The following is a 16,131-nucleotide window of genomic DNA, read 5'->3' as shown; positions in this document are numbered from 1 at the left end:
ACGCTTCATGGATAAAAACAGAAGCCACCATCACAGAGAACTCACTCCACTTCTTCCCACCAGATCTATACGACTGCCTGCTTTTGTCCTGAAAGTTGAGGTAGAAAGCTTCTCCCATCTTAGGTTGGCCCCTGCTTATCAGCTTTGGTTGCTCCCACCTCCTGCCTTCCCTGAGACCCAGATCCAGACCCAGGCCCATCACGATGTCCTCTCTCTATGGCATCATCAACCTTCCTTGTATATTTAACTCATCTCTTCAAAATTACGCCCCAGTCCTGTTGATGGTTCCTGCTATTGGTCCAGCCCACCGCCTGCCCTGGGCTCCTGACCCCCAGCCAGGGGGTCTCCCATGGTGAGTACATTGGCAGCTCAAACTTGGTGTGTCAACACCGAGCTCCCTGGGGTGTGATCCTGTCCCTTCTGGTCTGCCAGTCCAATAAAGGGGCACCCCCACCCACCCCCTTATTCTTGACTCTTCTCTCTCCCTGACCCGCTCTCTGCACCCAAGCCATCACCAAGTCCTGGGTGTTTTAGCTCCAAGACATATCTTGGATGTGTCAACTTGCCTCCATCTCCACTGCCATTACCTTGGTCTGAACCACCATCATCTCCCCGCTGAGCCCCCACAAACCCAACCTCCCCTGGATCCATGTGCCACCCATTCTGCACACTGTGGTGGAAGAGCCTTCATGAAACACCAGACTGTGCTGTCCCTGATTAAAACTGCATTAGCTTCCCATTGTCCTTAAAATAAAGCCCACACCCCCATCAGGTCCCCACATAATCCACACCCATGCTCTGAGTTCCCAGTCACCATCCTCTGTGCAGCAACTCAGATACCCAAGCTCCTGCCCACTTGTGGGTCTCCTCACACACTCTCCCCCTGCCTGCAGCGCTCCTCCCACTTCCCACTGCTGTCTGGCTATCTCTCCTCATTCTGTATTTCTTGTGGGTAACTGTGACTTCCTCAAAAGAACTTCCCCAGTCTTCCCTCATGGTACTTGGCCTGCAGACCACCCACTGATGTTTGCAATTGTGGGCTGTTCTGTGTGGCCGCTGCCAGTTGGCTCATTCTCTGAACCACGAGCCCATAAGCAGAAGCACCTGTGTACTGCTCACCCTTCCAGCTGCTGGCCCAGCACCCGGCACAGCCTAGCAGAGCAACAAACTAATACTCGTAATGACTCCACAAGACAAGCACTGTTGGTGTCCATAGTTCATTGGTGAACAGAGTTTTCAAATTTGCTAAGGTTCCCAGATGCTCACATCTTCCACACAGTGAAGCCATATCCCACAATTTGGAGAAGGGGAGTTTCTTAAAGCCAACCCTCCACTCTAAGGTGGCTTTCACCAAGAGCTTAGAGGGTGCCAAGAGGACAGTGGAGGGGAAAGTTGGCTGGACCAGAGGCCTGGCCTTGGCAGCACTGCCTGGGTGGGAATCTCTTCTGGAGCACTTCCAGGCTCACCCCTCTGGCCTCAGGGTCAGCCCTGCCCCAGGAGAGTGGATGGAAGCGAGGCCAAAGGGTCACATTGGAGTTTGGACTGTAGCCCGGGGCAGATGGACAGCTAGTGTGGGTAGGATGCATGGTGCCAATCAGGAGGGTGGGGAAGGGCTGGCAGCACCATGCCAATCTCTGGGGCCTCATCCTTATGCCAATTAATGAATCAAAACTGATTCCCTGCTTCCAAAGACTGGAAACACAGGGAACACTGGGTGGGATCATGCTGGCTTATTTATAGCTCTCTGGCTCCTCGTTAATGACTTTTACTGCTCCGCCAATGGAACGCAGTCTCCCCGGCCGGGTTTCACCGGAAGCCTACACTATGGAAGTTAAATCAGGACAGGACGAATCCTGGGAGATGTGGAGAACCTCGAAAGCAGCCAAGCACCAGGGGCCTCCTGCAGCATCTCTGCCCGGAGCCCAGGCGTCTCTTCCTGGGCTCCCCTGACCCTGCACCTGTGTTTCACTTACTCATTCCTTCACCCCAAAATCCCCTGATCATCGCTGTATCAGGTCCTGTGCCTGGAGATACAGAAAGCCATGAAACTCAGCCCCTTTCTTGGGATCTTTGGAATTCAGTATGAAGTCAAATCATACACACTCAACACAAGTGTGCCAGGATCCTGCAGGAAAAAGAATGATGATTTTTGCCTACCAAAGGGATGTCAAGGAAAGTTCCATCAAGAAAGAGGCATTTGGGATGGGTCTTGGGGGATGAGTAGGAGTTTGAAAGGCATAGTAGGGACCAGGTGCTATGTGGAGCCCAAATGACTGTTCCTGAACCCCACGGCCTCTCTGAGAAGTGGGTTCTGCTACCCCATCCTAGTCAGGAGGCACAGAAGCAGAGAGATGAGATTAAGATGTTGCCTGAAGTCACTGAGGCACCTGGGTTGAAACCCTGAGCTGCCCTGAATTTGAAGTTAAGCACATGAGCCCAGGAGGCAGGCAACCCGCTGCTATAGCTGTGTGCCCTCAGGCAAGTCACTCCACCTTGCTGAGCCTCAATCACTCACCTGTAAATGGGCTAATAACAGTCCCTACCTCTCGGGCTCTCACAAACCAGGGGCCACACTTGGATGTACTTAGATGTGCCAGACCACGGAGCCTGACCACAGCCTTCCCAACATCCCTGGGCTGCTCAAAGCCAGCTCCACGTCTGCCTCTCCCCTCCCTCCACCTGCACTGGCCTCCTGAAAGCCAAGGCCATCCAGACAGCAGGCCCAGGCTGGCCTGGGTGCTCCTTCCAGGGCCCAGGGCCCTCTCAGATGGGGAACTGAGGCTCGGTGAAGCTTCTAGTTCTTCCTTCCCATCCCAACTTCTGTCTGACTTTGTCTGGCTCTCTCTGGCTCGCTCTCTCTCTCTTATTCTTCCTGCTATTGCCTCCTAATCTCTAAGTCTCAGCTCTTCCAGAGTGTGTGCGTGTGTGTGTGTGTATATATGTGTGTGTTTGTGTATATATGTGTGTGTATCTCACTCACTCCCCCACCAGCCTATGCCCTCTCTCCCTGGTAGGACTGACTGCCACAAAGGAACAGAGCCCCATGTCTCAGCCTTGGCACCCAGTCTCCGTCCTGGGTTTGGAAGCTGACCCACGGATGCCCGCCTGCCAGGCCTTCAGCTCTCCGGGCCTTCCCACCCCAGGGGTTAGTGTAGCAGAAGCAAGCATCACCTCTCAGCCAGTGCCCCTTCTTGGAAATCTGGAAGCCACAGAAGCTTCCCCACCCTACAAAGCTCCAGCTCGAAGACCTAGAACTAATCCGGCAGCTTGGCCTGCCAGCAGGCATCTAAAAGGCAACCTCTGGGCTCCAAGATGCAAAGCAGGGGGCCTGGGGGCCAGGCTGTGTCAGGCGCAAATCTCTGCACCTGCGTTCCGCCAGAAATTCACATCTCTATCCCCTCCTCATGATTCCAGACCCAGATCAAGCACCTCCTCCTCCCCGGAGGCCTTCTTCACCCAGTCAAAACAACAAAGGCCTTCCCCCTGCTGTCTGCCCATTTTGTACATGATTACAGCTCAAATAGTCTCACTGTTCGTTTGTGGGTCTCTGTCACCCTCTGGGAACTGAGCCCTCTAAAGACCTCTCTGTCCCTAGCACTCAGCCTGGGACTGGACACCCAGATCCCTCAGGGGAGGAGGCAACAATAGGACAGTGCTGGACGAGCATGATGCTGGCCCTGGTCCACCGCCATCGCTGGGACAGGCCGAGACAGCTGCTCTTATCAGGCAAGCCTGAGGGCAACAGGCTGTCACCACCCTGTGGGGCTGTCCCTAGGGTGAGCATCTGTAGGGATGCCCACACACATCTCAGCCCCCCTCCAGCAGCCTCAGGCATGAGTGGATCCAGCTCTCTGTGCCACTCCTGGGCCAGTCACCTGGTTGGGGCCAGGCCTGAAGCCCTCCCAAAGGGCAGGGTCAGCCCATTCTCCAGGAAGGATATTACTGCTGAACCCCAAGCTTCTGGGCTCTACTGGTACAGAAAATCCCCCTGAGTCCATCTTATCACCCTACCTGATTCCATGACAAGGAGAGCCACGCCCAGCCTCCAGAAGTGAGCCTTGAGCTCTACCTGCCAACTGCAAGATGTCCCTCAAATGCGATGCTTGGGCTGCCGAGCCCTCTTCAGGGGCCACTCCTCCACAGCTCAGTCCCTTCTTTCACTCTGCCCCTCCTAACTGACCGACCCCTTGGCTGCCACCCAGCCCCCAAGTCTTACAGCCAAGCCCAGGATGATCACCAGCAAGGGGCAAGTCCTTCCCGTCTCTGTACACTGCTCCCCCAGCCCTCATCACACGGCCCCTAGGATGACAGCAGGAGGTGGGAAGCTGAGGCAAAGCGGGGGAGAGGCGGTGGCAGATGGAGATGTTACACAACCTGGATCCTGCTGTGTTCATCACATCCTCATCCTGGTCTGGCGTGGGGAAGTCTGCTGTCCACACTTACTGGTCCAAACCCACAGCTGACTGTGAACAGAGCAGTACAGGGAAAGTGGTCCTGCAAATTCCTGATGTGTCTCTTACAAATGAACTTCTGTCCGTCCACCCCACTGATACTCCTCTGGGAGACAGCAGTCTAGAAACCCAAGCCACATCCTGTCCCTTAGCGTCCAGAAAGCTGAGCTGGACACTTGTCAGATGTCAGTGTCTAATTTTTTTAAAGGGGAGGAGGGCAGGGAGAGATGGGTCACAGCACTGGCATTACGCAGAAGACATGAAAAGAAGCCTCTGGCACAAACTACATCCTGAATCCATTCTAAGATGCTCACTTCTTCCCTTTGGGAAGCATCCTTTCATTCACTGACTTATCAGGCACTTAGCACCCTCCTTCACAGCCTCTTTTAAATTGAAACCTACAAGAGTGCAGAGGACATCCAATGACACACAAAGGAAGGTGGCAAGCCACCATCCAGTCCTCTAGGGGCTAAAACAGAATGAAATGAAGCACTCTTTCCCTTGTGAAGAGACGGGACAGCCCGGGGGTGAGAGGAAAGGTTCTGGCGCTGAAGTGCCTGGACTCGAACCCCTGTTCTGTGTCTCACAGCTACATGGGACTTTGGGCCACCTTAAAAAAGGGACTACGACAGCTGATTTCAAATATAATAAATGCATTTAACCAAGCATACAAAACAAAAGGACAACAACAAAACATAGTCCCTCCCTCACAGGACACTAATGAGAATCAGATGGGTTTGAACTTGGGAAGCACTTCCTGCCAGCACCAGTAAGTGCAGCTAACTGGTCCTCTAGTGTGTGAGGAGTGAGCTAAGGACAGAGAAGAAAGCCACCCAGCCAGATTCAAACACAGGGAAACCTGGAACCAGGCCAGGGGAGCTGGGCCTGGGCTGAGGGTTAGTGCGGGACATGCCCAAAGCCATCTGCTGCCCACGTGTGCATGTGCCCAGCCAGGGTGCCGGGTGCAGCCCTGCAGGTGAGGGGCGAGACGGGCCGACGCCCAGCCTGGGTGCCTGCCAATGCCTGAGGCTGCTTGGCTCACTCACCCCAAGGCCCTGCTTGCCCCTGAGCTCTAACATCTTCATCATCATCCTAACAACCATCGTGACAACATTCAGCCTTGAAAATTGTAGAGACGGTGCCACTTTTAGAGAATGAGTCTAGAAAAGGCAGCTGCCCCTGCTCCCTGTGGCCACCACCTGAGGGTCCCTCAAGAACAGAAAAGGAGATGGTAAGAGTGCTGGCCTGGCCCCCAAAGGCAGCCTTCCTGGCCAGACCAGCCTGCATCCCAAGGAAATACTGGCAAAACCCTCAGGCTATGAGCTGAGGCTTGCGCCGTCCTCGCCATTCAGGCCAGCCTTGCTGATCCCAGCTCAGAGGCCAGCTCACTCCTGAGATCTGCAAGGAAGAGCCTGGCTGGCCCAGGGACACTACCCAGCTCAGCTCCCAGGTGCTCTGGCGCAGACGCAGAGAGAAATCAGAAATCTCCTGCAGCCAGCAGGGATGAGAAGGGATCTTTGCCAGTGATGATGAAAATTTTCACAGTAGCAGATGCTAGGAGAAAATTAAAAAACAATGCAACAAAATTCACAAACCAGAAAAGAACTTAAGACAGATGTGATCAGTGGGGCTCAGTTTTCCCACTGGCATATTTCCAGCCACAAGAAGACCCATTGGGAGCCCTACCGAGTAATGAAATTGCTCCCCGGAGTTCATCCCACATCTGAGCACCTACTATGTGGCCAGCTGGGGCCCACCCTGGGATCACAGAGATGATGCAAATGTCATCTAGAAGGGGACCTGGGCCATGGGCCGGGACAGAGTTCAGGGTCCACAGAGGGACGTCAGGCAGGAGGAGTGTGGGTATGTGGTCATGTGGCCCAGGATGGCGAGGCGCTTCATGAAAGACAGAGCCACTGATGCCAGGGCAAAACACAGATTAAAAGGGGGACCAAGAAAAAGAAGCAACCAGCCTAGTGGCGGGTGAGAACCGAGGCACACACATGAGTTTTGTGGACCTGCCAGGAATGGGCCACTCATGCTCAAGGGGGAGGGGGACACAAGGCACTGGGTTCACTGTGGAGGTCTTGCCTTCTCCACTGAGGGATCTGCTTTGGTTGGATGCTTTGCTTTGCCCCAGGGAGCCTGGGAGGGTCCTGAGTACTGGCGAGACCTGTTCAGAACCTGACTTTGGAAGAGCAGCCCCAGTGAGGACACAGCAAGAGGACAGGAGGCTCAGTGGCCTCCTTCGGCTCCTCATCCTGGCAGGACCTAGGTCAGAGCCATTGGAGTTCAGGGAACAGATTAGGCTGGAAGCACAGAGTGGGAGGCAAACAGGTGGGCAGACCTAGGAGCCGAGACAGAGCTTTATCAGAGAGGAGCACCCCTCTCCCACACTAGCCCACCCCTCCTCCTTCTCAGGGAGCCGTGCACACTTCCACGCAGTGTATGGGAAGATAATCCCTAAGTCTCAGAGCCTAGGAATGGACGGAGGGAGATGTGAGGAGGTATGGGCACTGGGATGCTGCAGCCCACCCGGTTACGGTCAGATCCATGGTCATCCTGCCCCACCAGCCCTGCCCTGGTCCTCCCAGCACGGCTGCCTCTGCTCTGACAGGGCCACATGGAGACTGGGTATGATGGGACGTAAGGAACACACAAATAGGACAGACACAGCCCATTTCCAAAGACGCCACCTCCAGGTGGCACCCCAACCCCTGCACCTCCATCGTGCTCCAGGGGACCCGACACCCACCAAGGAGGCAGCCAGCTGACATCTTAAGGGCACACAGCCATCCAGAGCACTGGCCACTGTCACACCAACACCCAAGCTCCGTGTCCCCCTCTACCTCCCGTTTCAAAGCTCAGCTCGAGTGCCCACCTCCAGGAAGTCTCCTGGGAACTTCTCACCCTCCCCCACACCCCCAACTCAGCTCAGCCTGGAATTTGTCACTCTGAACGATCATCTTCTGTCTCTGCCACCAAACAGTGAACTGTTGGAGGTCAGAAACCATGTCGAGGCCACTCCAGCATCCCCAAGGCACAGCTGCCCCGGGGAATGTTTATTGAAGGAGGGAGTGAAACTGTTGAATTAGATCAAGCTGAGGTGCTGAGGACTGGTTTCTCATAAAAGGAGTGCCTTTGCCCTACAGAACTGTGGCTCAAGTTTTCCAGCTGATCCAGGGGTGAAGATGGAACAAGGGGTAGTGGGGAAGGAGGGGGTGCCATCTCCAGTCCCTCCCATAGGCCATGGGGCCAGCTGAACCACCCAGTGACTTGGCCAGGGCCCTGGCACATCACAGAACTGAGATGCAAGCACCGCCCACCATCCCCCTCTGTCCCCTGCCCTCTGCAGCCCTGGCCCCAGTGAAGGCGGCTGCCTAGAGCCAGCACAGCGCTTTTACCTTAAATGGTTGCCTTCTCAAGAGGTTTGGAAAAGGCTGTAACACCAAGGGAAGCACTACTCCAGGCGGAGAATTAGGAATATTTATAGTGTTTAAGCATAATCATATTCAGATGAGGACTGTACATTGCTCAGTGCAATTCACACTCTGCTCAAAGCACGTTATTTTGCAGGGAAGGACTGATGCCTGGAAGTCAGCCTGAAGACAGTGGGGTCTGGAAGGTGCCTTAACTAGTGTCCCAGCGTAGAGGTCCCCATATCTCTTTGAGGATGGGACCCTTTTTTTTTAATTCAAAACTGGCCCCTCCCTGAGGTTGTTGTTCAGTTAGTACCCACTGACTCAGAGCCCGCACTATGAGCATATGAGCCCGCAGTAAAGGAATCTGCATGTTGTTGTATTGACTGCGGACATCATGGTTATGTGTGTGCCAGGGTCAGGCTCGGGGCACTCATGGAATCATGTCCCTTTTCTATAGAGCTGGAGCCCCCAGGGGACCCACTCAATGGGGCTTTGGAATTCCACAGACCTGGTTCAGTTAACAGTTGCCTGATGAAGGGGTCAGACCTGAGGATGGGTAGGTGGGCTGATGGGGCACAGGGCAGAGACATGAGGCATGAGAAGATTGTAAGGAGGAAGGAGAAGAATCCATCCCAGAGCATCCCAGGAGAGTCACAGAGCCACACACTGGGAAAGGGGACCAGGCTGGACCCGCCCATCCTTGGCCACCAGACAGAAAACACACACACATACTTCACATTAACATACACACACTGGGAAAGGGGACCAGGCTGGGACCCGCCCATCCTTGGCCACCAGACAGAAAACACACACACATACTTCACATTAACATACACACCACACACACATACCACGTACACACAAACACACAAGACATAGCACTCATCGCACACATGCATCTGTACATACCCACACCACACACACACACCATGTGCCACACACACGGCACAGACAACACATATCACAAACACACCACATCCCATATACACAACACACAGGCCACACATGCAAACACACACACACACTTCACTCATATGTAAAGCTACTGGAAGAGCCTCCTTTCCAAGCTGACACCTCCTGGAGCCGTGGACGGAGCCCACCCAGCACAGCCTCCCACCCTCTGTGCTCCCAGAAGAGAAGGGATGTTTGCAACAGCAGGAGCCACCCCAGAAAGCGCCTTGAGTCCTGGCCCAGGCTCCTCTCTGCAGCCCTCCACGAGCAGCTCAGGGAGAACTCCCAGCAGAGGAGTGGCTGGACCTCACCACTCCCACAGCCCCCTTAGCCAGACACAGTCCCTCCCCGAGCTCAGCAGCACTAATTAGGAAACTGAGAAGCCAAAGGTCACCTGGAGACAAGCGGGAGAATTAGCAAGCCCTGGCCTTGCCATTTTCTCGGATTTGGTGCTGTGTACCCCCTACCCAGTTCCTCTTTCTCTGCAGTATCACACACCTGGAGTGGGAGCCACTAAGCTGTTTGTGCAGCTCAGGGGAACAGCCCCCGATGCACAGGGAACTGCCGGGAGAATGAGGGCATCTCCAGGATATGCCTCCCCTGGCTGCCCCTGGGCCTGTGTGCGGCCATACCAGGTCCCTCTCCCAGCTGGGGTGAGACTCGGGACAGATCCCAGGGAGAGAAGTTGGGGAAAGGTGCGGCCAGGAAAAAGAGGTCATAGGACAGTGGCAGCTGAAGCCCCTCCATCCCCTCCATGAGGCCCTTTTTCTGGGGTGAAGGGTGGGTCCTGGCACCCTGGGGAGTCCATAAGCCCGGCACTAAGGCCCCAGGACCCTCCCTAAGAACTCCTGCAGAGCTGGATCGATGGGAGCAGAGCCCGTGGACTTCAAGGAAAGCAGAAAGGAGGCCCCAGCAAGAGGCAGGGAGCAGGGCTCTGAAGTCAAGCCCATGGTCCTTTCATCTTTCTGCCTCCAGCCTTGCCTCTTTGGCATGTTCCTCACCCAGGCCATCTTCCTAAAACCCTCCTCTGCTTAGGACCCTCAGGAGTTCCCATCCCTCTGGGACCAGCCGCTCCCAGGCCTGAACCAACACCCTCATGAGCTGAGCCTCACCCAGCTCCCCATTCCACTCCCCAGTGCCCGCCCCACCCCTCACGCTGCATCACGCAGATGACTTCCTGCCCGCTGCTGCCCTTCTCCCTGTCGCTGAGCCCTCGCCCACACCAGCTCGCTGCCTAGAAGACTGTCAGCCCAAGTCCCACCCATGAATTCCCTGCCTGGTCCTCAAAACACAGCTCAAGTCAAGGTCATCTCCCAAGGCGAGCCAGTGTTCCTATGGTAGACATGCTCCCCTCCATCACATGGGTCCTTGGTGCCCTGCCCCCACCACTGGACTGTGAGCCACTGGAGGACCTAGGACCCTGGGACCCAGCTATGTGCCTGGCACATGGTAGACCTACATTAAATACAGAGGGAGGGAGTGACCGAGGGATGGATGGATGGGATGGATGGATGGTGGATGGATGGGTAGGTGAATGGATGAATGAGTAGGTGGATGGGTAGGTGGATGGGTGAGTAGAAGGGAGAGAAAATGCAGACAACCAGGGGAGGGGAAGGCTGACCTTGCTCCGGCCTTGGCCCCCGCCCTCACTGCACACCACCAGAGCACAAAGGCACTTAGAAGGATTAAGCCTCCTTGACACAATTGGAGTGGCTGGAAATAGCTCTGTGCAGTCTGCAGCCGCTGCCTCCCCGCAATCAGCCTCAATCAGCACCCACCTGTCCCTGCTGCCAGTTAATTCCACATGACACCCTGGCCAGGAAACTCGGAGCCGCCAGGTGTCAGCCCCAAATGAGGGATCAGCGGGGGCTGGGCCTGCTCAGCCAAGGCCAGAGCAAAGTCACCCTCCTGGGTCCCCAAAGCCCAGTGGGGACAACCATGCCCATGAGCTGCTGTGAGAGCACAACCTGGAGATCCCAGGAGACCATACTCCCCCAAGGGAGCTGGTCAACCTCAGGAAACAGACGTGTGGGTCCCCTTTGGCCCTGGTCGCTCTCCTCACACATGTATCCCTGCAGTTCGTGGCTCTAGAGAGCTGGTACCTTTAAGGGCTTTGCACATTGGAATAAGGAGCCTCTTCAACACCACAAAATGACAGTGGCATCCCAATCACTATCCAAGGGCATGAGGGAGAGGGGCACATCCCCTCCAGATGCCCTACCTGCCTGGGGTACCCCAAACAAGGGTGGGCCATATGGAGGCAACTAGCACACCCAGTGGGGAGGGGCTCCTCTGGGGAAGGGGGCCCAGTATCCTCAAAATAAGGACCCTTTGAAGCTCAGAAAGGGTTTCTTTGTGCTCCCTTCTGGGCCTTCTACTTTCTGATCCCCCTTCCCAGGCCCCTGGCCCCTCAATCTCTCCAACCATACACCTTCTGTGCCTCCCACGGTCACCCCAGTCTCCCAGCCCCAGCAGGTGCATGGGGCCAACAGGGCCAGTGCCCCTCCTCCCAGGCCACAGGGGAGGGCCCCCCAAAACATCAGGCACCACATAAGGAGATTGTAGGGTTCAGCATAAATACATGGGAGCCAGGCTGCCAAGCTCAAAGCCAAGCTCTGCCACTGAATGTGTGTGACCTTGGGCAAGACACATAACTTCTCTGGGCCTAATTTCCACAGCAGCAAAATGGGCTAATGACAGGCCCCCCTCACAGGGCTGAGTGAGTGAACAGTGTGAAGTGCTTAGAGCTGGACCCCCAGGGCGGCCTCCAGCTATGACGGCGGGGGCACTTCTGGGAAAGAGTGGACTCCTGTCATTCGAGAGTTTGAATTCCCAAGCTGGTTTTTGAGTGCCCAGTGCTGCCTGGAGCACAGGATTATCCAGAGCGTCTCCTCAGCACCTGGCCTGTCACTGCTTGGGGACACAGAATTTTCCTGGGTTCTGCTTTACTGTGTGGGCTTCAGGGAGACTCCGAGTCATGCTCTACTGAGTGAACAAGTTCTCAGGCACCCCCACTCCGCCCCCAATCTCTGCATCCCCCAGGAGTGCTGCTGGGGCAGGACAGTCCACGGGCACTATGTTCTCAACGCCTCCCTTCCCTGGACACCATTCTCCAGGGACCTTCCCTGACCTGCTCCAGCCACCAGTCTGGGCTGCAACTTCTATAGGATGCCGTCAGCTCACACTGTCCCATTCCACTGTCCCTCTCTCAGCATCTGGCCACACCTGTCTGGCTCATCTCAGAATCCCCAGAGCCCGGCACAGAGCAGGCCTCATGGGGTGTTTGTTGACTGAAAACATAACCACCGGTAAGTGACAGGGCAACACTCTCCAGGTATTCTGAGCTCCTGGGGCCCACTTCAACGATGCTCCTCTTCCCTGCCTGTGGCACTTCTGCCCACCCACCCCTTCACACAGCTCATCCTGTCCCTCCTTCCTAAACCCAGCTCCATACCTCCCTGGCCTTTCCCTACAGTTCCTGCCCCAACCCTGAGCCTCTGTTCACCTCACCAGCCCCCAGGGTTGGGAGATACTAACTTGAATGATGGAGGAGAGAGGCCACCACCGGTCTCCACTTGTCTCTGGTCACACTCATGGCCCTCTGTGGGAGTTAGTATCATGACCTCCATTCCACAGATGAGGAAATGAACGTCCAAGTGGGGATATGAACCCCAGGAATTCCTGTGCCGCCTCTCCCAGCAGCCTCAACTGTCCCAGAAGCCCCTCGGTCACGTGATGCACAATTAAAGGGCAGCAGACAGAGCTCATACAACTTCACCTGATCACCTCTGGGCAAACCACCATCAGCACCAAGCCCAGAGCAAGGAAATTTGCATTACCTTCTATCTGTACACTTGAAATACTCACTGTTCCCTGAACAACCTCACCTCCAAGATTTTGTAGTTTTGCCCACCGTGTTTCCTCCGTCTGCAGAACTCTCCTCTCTGGCCACTATAAACTGCTAGTCATACTTTAAGAATTTGCTCAACTTTCACCTCCTCCAGGAAGTCTTCTTTGGTTTCTCACAGATCTCTCCTCTGTGTTACCCGAGCTGCCTCCCTCTCTGATCTGTGAGCTCCTCCAGGCAGGGTCATGTCTAAGGCATCTGTTCACCCTCTGCCCAGGGCTGGCAGGAAGAAACCCTGACAGATGGGCTCCTTCCACAGATGGTACATGAATGATGCACAGTCACCTCTGGCCTGTGGTGTGGACAGTGACAGGCACCGAGTGGCCTTGCATCTGTCCAAGCTCCCATCCCAAGTTCCCTGAGACTTCCCTGAGGACTCTCCCTCTCTAACCACAACCCTGGCTCCGACAAACCGGGAAACCTGCAGTGATGGCTGGGGACAGAGGAAACACTGCCTGCCTAGCCCAGCTTCCAGAAGGGGCCTATGATGCACATTTTGCAAATGGCAGGAGACATGCATGTCAGAAAATTGTCCATGATCAATTTCAAATTCCAAATGGAAATGGTTGGTTTGCTGAAGTCCCTGATAATTTGCCTGAAAATCTGAAGAGAATATCTTCTGGGAGGGCGGGAAAAGGATCCGGGTTCCTGGGAGGTCAGAGACACACTCTTGACCTCCCCTCCACCTCCTTCAAGTACTCAGGACACAGCCTTCTGCCTGGGAATCAGGGACCAGTCATTCTGCACTAGGACAGAGGCTCCAGCTCTGACAGCTTCTGAACCAGCAGGCGACCTGTAACCCTTGTTCCAGCCCCACTCTGCAAAGCCCCGTGCCCTCAACCAGGAGCCAGGAGAGCCTCAGTGGGCACAGGCGTCCTATTGCTCAACCATTGTCTCACAACACAAGTGCCCACCAAAGGACCATCTTCCAGGTAGGTGTCCAAGAAATGCCACACCCGAAGCTTTGTACAAATATAATATCTTGACAAAGAATGTTCCAATTCAATGCAAATAGACTTTCTCTACAAAGCCACAGGATGCAATGAAATTATTTAATCTAGAAAGAAATCAGTGACCTGGAAAAAAATTGGTGTGCATTAAAGTGACCATCTCCTTCCCCTGACACCTCGGTAAGCTCCTACTTAATGTGCAGGCAGCACTGTCCACCTGGGCTGCTGGCTGTGAAGCTGTTTGTTATTTCAGGAGCACCTGTCCTGTCCCCCTGCCCTGCACTGACCCAGTGAGCATTGGGCTCGGTGATAAAGATGGCGACCCCAACAGCAACTGGGCATTGGTATTCCTTGAGAGGCACTTTACAAAAACAGATTTCCAGGCTCTGGCTCCTCAGTAGATCTGAAGATTAGCCCAGGAATCTGCATTTTCCTGTGCAGGCAGGCCTGTGGAACAGTGTTTGGGCACGATCAACTAGTGGTGTGGACACTGTTGTTATGCAGTGTCTTGCAGGGATCCAGGCTCGGCCACTCGTTCCTGTGGGCTCCCTGGCCATGAAACTTGCAGCCTCGGTTTACTTTTCTAGAAAAGGAATACATCATATATGGCCTGCTTAAGCCCTGGGCAGCTTGTGGGGATCAAGGGATGATGATATGAGTAACATAAGAAAACAGCTAACATTTATTAACTATTGACCATGTTCCAGGCACCAGATGAAGCACTTTGCCTGCATAACTCAGTCTTTAAAAAAAAAAAAATTGAGTGAGGGAGTTACTTTCATCTCTGTGACTTCTGTTTTAAAGATGAGTGAGCTGAGACACAGGGAGGTTAGGCAATTTGTATAAAGTCACTGAGCTTGGGACATGAGCTCAGGCATGAGAGCAGGGCTCAGGCTCCTCTCCAGTTTCACCTGTGAAACCTGGTAAGTGCTGGGCTCAAGTGACAGTGGTGCGGGATCCAGCTTTCCTGCCCCGTCCCCTCTGAAAGCATCAGGATGTGAGACCTAAGCCCGAGGGACCTGACGAGGGGGAGGCTTGAACATGGCTGGCCAGTGCCGTTCTGCAGGAGAATAAGGAGCAGATGGTCCTCATCCGACCCTCCCCTCCCTGCCTGCTGTCAGGGGTGTGGAAGTTTGCACTAGTTTCTTCTGACGGGCAGGAAGGAAAACACAATGACAGTAGCAAGTCCAGCTGGGGCACAGGCTGCCATCTTGAATTGCCAAGGCCAGAAGCCAAAATATGGAGAATTCATAAAACATCTCTTTACACTTCTATATTTGACAAGGAGAAGAGGATGCTACCATTTATTGAGCACCAACGCTATGCAAAACCCTTTTGAACTGTCATTTCTTTTGAGCCTCACAGAACCCCTGTGAAGCAAGGTTTCTTTCTGAGCCCATTCTACAAGTGAGAATCCTGGGTCTCAGAAGTGCTAATTAAGGTCTTCAGGGGCCAGCAAGCAATGCACAGTGGATCTTATTCAGAGGGGCTTAGCTCCAAAGTGTTGCCCTTCCTGTGCCACAGCATCCCACACAGGGCACTTCCCCTCCATCATGGTGGCCAGCTTTGACAAGGCTCTTTCCTCACAACCAACACCTGGATACTCTTTCCATACAACTTTAGATCTTGAAGATGAAGCTCTCTGTCTCATGACAGGACCAGGACACCCTAGAGCATGTGGGAAGGCTAAGAAGACTGAGTTAAAAGGAGTTTGAATCTCATGCTAAGGGTGTGCCCATTTCACTTATCAGCCAGGCCAAGATGAAAAGTCACAATTAACCGACCACTACTTAGTACCAAGAACTTGCTCATAAATGACATGAGTAAAGTGTCATCACCACCTTGCCAGATTGGGTTGTATTATCCCATTACGGATGCAGAACCTCAAGGTCAATGAAGGGGAAGGGAAAGAGGGAGGTGGGAGTGCTATTCCCCCCTGTCCTGCCCCCGCAGCCTGGGCCTGCCCCTTCCTTGCCCAAATCCTCTCCCACCTGCTGACTGAAAGGCTAGTTCCACCTGCTCACTGAAAGGCTAGTTCCACCTGCTCAGGTTTATCCTTTCAGCATTAGGCCAGTAATTGCCATTAACACACAAATTCTGTAGGAAAGGCTGATGCTTAAACCCTTATCACATGTTTCCACTTTGGAGCTAGGATGGTCAATCAAAGTAAAGTATGGTTAGTTTTGATTCAAGAAGACAAGGGGGTTGGAGAAGGGAAGAGGAAGTGCCAGGCTAGAAGGTAAAAAGTACCCAAAATGGGACCTTGGGAGTCAACATAGCTTTAGATATGACACGAAAACACAAGCAAGAACAGAAAAAAGAAATAAACTTTACCTAAATTAAATGATTTTTCTGCTTCAAAGGACATTCTCAAGAAAGTAATGGACATCCCACAGAGTGAGAGATTTTTTTAGAAGTCATATTTCTGAAGAGTCTTTCACCTAGAATAC

Source organism: Camelus ferus, chromosome 11 (genome assembly GCF_009834535.1).
Source record: "Camelus ferus isolate YT-003-E chromosome 11, BCGSAC_Cfer_1.0, whole genome shotgun sequence".
In the NCBI taxonomy this organism is placed as follows: Eukaryota; Metazoa; Chordata; class Mammalia; order Artiodactyla; family Camelidae; genus Camelus; species Camelus ferus.
Note: the sequence above shows the minus strand (reverse complement) of the source record.